General features: G+C 35.9%; 1 long non-coding RNA gene across 1 annotated transcript; it reads left to right on the top strand.

The window, feature by feature from the left end:
* The first annotated feature begins 425 nt into the window (after positions 1-425).
* On the top strand, positions 426-6,625 carry LOC145996123 (uncharacterized). Its single transcript, XR_014442754.1, has 4 exons — positions 426-504; positions 2,390-2,539; positions 3,882-3,953; positions 6,462-6,625. It is a non-coding gene; the product is annotated as an uncharacterized LOC145996123 (long non-coding RNA).
* Positions 6,626-6,915: the final 290 nt, after the last annotated feature.

Below are 6,915 nucleotides of genomic sequence, written 5' to 3'. Positions count from 1 at the left end.
TTCGATTTCATTTTGAAGCATATTGCACAGTGATTCAATACAAATTTAAACTGTAGTGTCAGTTTCGATTAGCTTATCTTGATCATAAGGTTGACTTATTTTATAAATATTATCGAGCCTTTTAAATTTGGGGATAAAAGTCGGAACATTTGAGTCTCAAAAATATCAGGTATAATATCATATCCAAGAACTGGCAGTGGGGAATGGAGATCGCTCCCATCGCCCTCCCAGTGGATCCGCCTGCCACAAAAGTTGTCTAAACCACCCCCACCCCCAAAGATCGTTGCTTTGTTTAAAGGACATTCACTTTTAGTGTCTTTTGTTGCAAGTCACGCGTCGTATACGGCGCGCTTTTCGTGTGGACCAATCGAAGGTCGTCTGGGACAAGCAGGCCCAGAATAGCCTTGCCGTTGACATTGTGTGAGGTCGTCTGTGCCGTGGGCCAGAATAGTTTGTCTGCTGAGTGGGTATTTGAAAGTGAAGATAAGAAAGCAGGATTCGAAGGTAAGTAAGTTCAATAACGTTTTCAATATTTTTACACTGTAAGTTTTCTTTATATATGCTCAGATTGTCCTATCTTAAATGCTTAGACCAAAATGTGTTTCACATTTCGAAATAATGACAGTACACGGTGAGAGGGCACTGTTTAGCATGCAGTGTGAGCCCTTTCAATAGTTCTCGTCCGAAGATTGGCATTCGTGATGGTTTGATTTGATTTGATTGATTCGTTTTATTTTACTTCGCGGTTTGTGCCTCTTGGCTAATTTTGAGAATATGGGGATGAGTGATGAAATTGATGAATGGACATTTACAAACAACCATGCCCAAGCGGGATTCGAACCAGGGACACCTGGCGTCGCAGCTCGACGTGCTAAGACATTTAAATAACTAGCGAAATCACAAATATTACTCTTTATTACTTTGCTCCTCAGGTCGCCTAACTTGAAGATTTTAACAAATGTGAAAATTTTGGGGGTCCTTGTCCCCGCCAATTTACGCCTATGGTTACGGAGACTGAGAAATCATGGTTTAAGTTCGTTTCCGTCCTTCCCACTCCCATTTTTGGAGAGAAATAACTGGAAAACTATAACGATAAAAAATAAAATTTCAAGTGCACAAACGAAATTCTATCAAAGAAGTTGCTTGATTTTTTCTTCCTCCATGATGGGGAGCTTTTAGTTGTTTAGTTTAGTTATTTCAATGGTACAAACGTAATGATTTTGTCCTTCATTTTAAAATTGGGGGCGAGGGAACTTCAAATATTAATTTAATTTACTCTCAAATCGTTACGGTACAATCGAAAAAATGCGCTGGGATAAAACTGTACGGGCTACCTGAAGTCCCCCCCCCCAAAAGTTCAATTAGTGAATACTCGAACTCTGTAATGTTGCAAACGAAAGTAAATGCGATACAATCCGGTACAAACGAAAGATAATCTTACTTTAAACAGAATATGTAGATGTTTGGGGGAACAACGTCACAAAGGTTGACCCTACTACAATTATCACTGCTACTAGGATTCTCTATCATCTTTATTTCTTTCTCCGTTTTCATATGTTTCAATTTTTCTCTGCTCTCTTGGTTCCTCTGTTTCCATTTCCGTTATTCTTCTTTACCTTTTGTCTCTTTCTTTCTACCCTTCCTTCTCTCTTTCCCATTTCCTTCTATTTATGTTCTCTGTCATTCGCTGTCAATGTATCTTCGGTCTCTTTCACCCTCTCTCTTTGTGTTCTTCTGTTCTTGTGTGATTCTCGCTGCGCTGTGTCGACTATTCTGACTGCGACTGGCACCTTCGTTTGGTGTGTGATGTTCCTAAAGTTGTAAAGTAACTTGTTGCGCATAATTCATAATCTTTCGTTATTGCCTGTCGGAACGTACCCCAGAGGGATTTGTAATTGATATTTAAGTAAAGAGGCCAAAATAATGCAGTGGGATACTGTGGGACGTAAAGTTAATTTGCATGGGAAATATTATTTACAAAACAGGCTTCTGTAAGAGTTTATAAGATTTGTAAGCTGCTGCTTAAACTCCATTCATTCGTTGTAGTCGATTGCATCTAATTCACAATTTTTTAAAGGAAAAAAGACACATTGTAAACAAGGGCGTGAAAGTTAAATATACCTTGACATTAATTTTCGGGAGCAATGATCGCCTTCCCACATTCAGACGCTGATATTCGTGAGGTTTTCTGTAGTGTGCGTCCATAGTATCTTCTAATTTTCGGTCCTTGGGGGATTCTAAACATTAACAATTTAAGTTAAGAAAACTTACAATTTCAAGCAGCAGCTAGAATTTCTTTTAGAGTGTTGTCTTAGATTTCTTTTACACATAAATATGGTTGTGTAACATAAAATTTTAAGTATTATTTTAATTTTCAACTCCTTTTCAGGAATGTGCCATGCATAGAGAGGAGTGAATACGGATAATACCCACAAACACACTCGCCTTAGTTCCAATCTACACTGAACATTTCGCCACTCATCACCGATAGCAGTTTTTCAAGGATCCTGCATGGGTTGGGTTTACACAGATATGCAATGTAAGTAGAGTAGTTCAAATCTAATTTTGTTCTCTTTTCAAGGGAATTTATTATTCATTATTTTCATAAGTTTTAAGCTGTAGGAACTTGAAATGACAGAGGTCTCTTAGGAAGTAAGCTTATATGTTGAGGTGGGAGGACCAGTGGCGACCACTATATGTACCCAGGTGTAGCGCACGCTAGAGGTGGTCAGCTAGTATTGAACATTTAGTCATCATAGTGAGTGTGAAAAGAAAATTAAAGTGTCAAAAGTACATGCATACATAAATACATGTATCAAGGAGTCCGAGGTTCCATACTCGGTAGTGGTTCAGATTTCACTTTGAACTTTAGGTGCAGCCCCGATTAGCCTTTCTGTGCATAAAGTGGACTTAAAAACAAATTCAAACAACAAATCTGGAAATAGGAAAGGGTGGGTGGGTGTCTCATAGCTTCGGTTATTTCTGTTTCAAAGGGAGTGTTCGCCACTGGGAAGGACAGTACTAATAGTTATACACAGTGTAGGCTGGAGTGTAAAACTTTGTTATGACTGTCTTAGGAAGTATTTGGAAATTGATATGGCATACTAATTACACAATGTGTACAGCGAGATGTTAAAATATTACCAGGCAAGTTGTTCATAATTTTCAATATTTTTTGACGTCCCACGTGTATTTAAGGAATTGAACTGCATTGAACTTCTCCGGGAAATATTTATGCATCTCACTCTTTACATACCTTTCCTAATATCTTTGTTACACAATTAATTTCATGGAGGATTAGTGAAAAAAAAATGGTTGACTAGACCACACAGCAAATATACTTCTGTGTCAGCATCTTTAAGTTCTGAGAATCGATTGCTGCTTGTGTACAATTTAGTGTTCTTGTGGATGTGGGATGAAGTAAGTGATTCATACATTTTATTTGTTTTCTCTTTTCAACTTGCAAAGTGAGGGTCTGTGATGCTACATTTATTGGCTATCAGTTACCCTGTAAAAGCCTACATACAAATTTTGTCTTTGGAAATTAAATTCATTTTGAGATGTTATGTAGAAGAAAACACACAGATAAAGAAATTAATTCTTATTTGAAAAGTATCTAAACTTTCATCATTCTGGGTTTCTTTCATTCAATCTTCCACTGTATATATAGACATTCCTTAGGAGAATTTAAATTGCTGGGGGGATCCAAATGATACTAACTTTGCATGATAATTAACTTTTATATGTTAAATCCACTTGAACGCTTCAAATAGTCTTCCATCTATTAAGAAATATAGTTGTACAATAAACTGTTGTATTGAAGAAGTTAAATTTTTGCTACTTTCAAGATTAATCTAATTTAAATTTATTCCTTATTTCAGACATTGAATGCTGTTTAACTAAAATAACCACATCTGATGTTTGAAGATGATCCTGATTTTGTAAATGGAAATGTAAGTAAATAAATCAATTAACCTGTATGTAATCTGAAAATGTCAGAATCACATAAATAGAACTAGGAACGTAAAATATAATGCTGCGTGTGCGAACCATACATACACACCTTTCATTTTGTAATTAATAATCTTTGGATATGCATTTCCAAAATGCACCTTAGCATAAATATACAAATTATAATATTTATGTATTTCTTTCGTAGCCTACTAAACTTTCAATAGAACTTTATTTCTGCTACTTGAAAACAGAATCATATCCATGCTTTTATTTTTGGAGAGTTGAACTTTCATGTAGCTATGTCTTGTTTCTATAGAAAATATTTAAAATTGTCAAGGGTATGTGTCTCTTGTCTGCTGGGTGAAGGGATGGAATGAGGCATCCACTCACTTCTCCTTCTGGCACTGTGCCTGTTACATGCTAGTATAATGTACAGAATAAATAAAATCTTTTTGCCTTTTCGCTACATGATGTTTACACATACACTTTGACAGGACAGAACTACAGGGTGCGAAATCATTGAAAACTGGTGGGGGAAGAAAGTTCTTAATTTACATTCCCCCTCCGCCACATGTGTGTATTATTAAAAGTAAATTAATTTGTTACTTTTATACATATCAGATATTGTAAAGCAGCCAACTAATTCCTTTAGTAACTTGGTTAAAGATGTTATAAATTATGAAATAGTTGAAGTGCTTTTATTATGTGTAAGTTTTTGTTTTGTTTGTGCTTTATGTTAATATAAATCAATTAGATTTCATAGTTATAATTTTCTTGCATTCTTGTTTTACTTTAATTGTGCGTATTGGTGTAGATTTGTTAATGATTTCTTGAGAGAGAAAGCATTCAATACTCACAACTACACTAATTTGTGTGTGTTTTCGATATTATTCTTAGTACAGTATATTTGAAAGTAAAAGTAATTGCTTATCTTTCGTTTGTTATAACAAAAAATCTTCCCCCAGGAAATTTTTGGTGGGGGGATTTTTAAGGCCAAGATTGTTGGTGGTGGGAAATCCCCCTGTCCCCCCAGGATTTCGCACCCTGCAGAACTAACAGAAACAAAAGAAAGCTAAAGCTAAACACTCAAAAATTAGTAAAAAAATATTTTTCACACCAACATTGAATGGTACTGTTTGAGCTCTTAGGCGACACCAGAAAGGTGTTTGTGTGCGTGTATTGGGAGCAATCCATTGACTTAACTTAATAGTAGAACAAATATTAACAATAAGAATCATGGTTATGATAATGATTTTACAGTAATAACTATTATAACAAAAAAATAAAATTATATTATTATTATTACTATTATTAAATCCTTTGGGAGAACTACTAGATGAATGAATATCAAGTACAACTTTTCCTTATTACTATATATTTTTTTTTTTTTTACATTTTACACAGTTAGTGTACTGAAATGCACAGTTATTCTGTTTTATCTTTAAGTTTTAACTTTTCAATAAAAGCTTTCTAAACATTATTTATGTTATAACAACTTCTGCTTTTTGTGACTTGAAATGGCCGATGGCAATTCCAGGGGGTGGGGGGGGGGGGTCAACGGATATGTTCCACCTCCATCTCCCGACACCGATGTCTCAGCACAAAATATTATCCTAAAGTAATTTCTTACTTTTGAAGATAGTGTGCCATTTCCAGTTATATGCTGTGGCGTGCCCAGTAGTCAGCCCTCATTTCGCTATTTTTTCCTGCCTGTTTATAGCCCCATCATCATCCTCCTTGTATAGGCCCTTGCTATGAAATAAAAGCATGCATGTTTATATTACCTTTGCATAATAGGGTGACATACTCTTAGTTCCTCCACCTGTTCATTCAATCAGTGGCGCACGCAAGGGGGGTTACTGGGTTTAACCCCCCCCCCCCCGAGCTTTAAATATTATGGGAAATGCTGTGTAAAATAAATTGCCAATTTAGTGCTACTGCATTCAATGTAGAAACTGATCAGTTTGAGGGCCTCCCCGATGGTGCAGTGGTAGGTCGTTGCCTTGTAATCAAGGGGTCCTGGGTTCGATACCCTGTGGAGGCACATAGTGGTTCGGATCCCACTTTGAACCGCAGGTTCAGTCTCGATTAGCCATATTGTGCATAAAGTGGACTTAAAACACCAAGTCAATCTATCAATTGAGCAGCTTGACTGATTGATTTTGTTTATTTTTCTTCGCATTTCTGCCACTTTTGGGCTAATTGCGAGCATGAGGATGAGTGATGATATGATGGAATGGATGAATGGACACTCACAAAGAACACCTGTGCCCAGGCTGGGATTCGAACTCGACACCCCAGGCGTTTTAGCATGCTTTCGTAACCACTCATCCATGAAGGCTGGCTACTCAAGCTTGAATCACTTTGTATGCACACATCACTAGTATACTTTTCAGGGAAGTATTAAGACTCATAAATGTTATAAGTACATTCTAAACTATCACACTCTGACCTAAATGCATTCTTGGTTATATTCTTATTTACTCTTACATTTTTTCTCCTTTCAGATCATGGACGCCTTTCCATACAGACATTTTAAAGGAATACAGCATGCAAATTTTTAGCAATGAAGTAAAATTCCTCTTTTTTTGGATAAAATTGTGAGAACTATGTTGAATTATTGCAAGATGAAATGTACGAATATTGTAAATAAAGTTGAATTTTTTGCTAACTGGTAACTATTTCTTCAACCTAATCTTTGGAGCGAAAAAAATTAAGCTCTGTATTTGAAATAGAGTGGTTAAAAATTATGTATATGAACATTTATAACTTCTACTAAATTTGCTCTGCCTTCTTAAGAATGTACATTTTCGTTTCTAATTAATTTATTAAAGTACTGAAATAGGTTCTAAAAGCACCAAAAATCATTCACATTGTAATGATTGTGGCATTGAACTGAGTGTGCAGAACCAACAGCAAAGGAAAGGTAAGGTTGAATTATTGCTTAATGTGTATGCATTT

This window comes from Lepisma saccharinum, chromosome 1, assembly GCF_977018435.1.
Source record: "Lepisma saccharinum chromosome 1, izLepSacc3.1, whole genome shotgun sequence".
Classification (NCBI taxonomy): Eukaryota; Metazoa; Arthropoda; class Insecta; order Zygentoma; family Lepismatidae; genus Lepisma; species Lepisma saccharinum.
The sequence above is the reverse complement of the archived record's forward strand: the minus strand, read 5'-3'. Positions and strand labels throughout refer to the sequence as shown.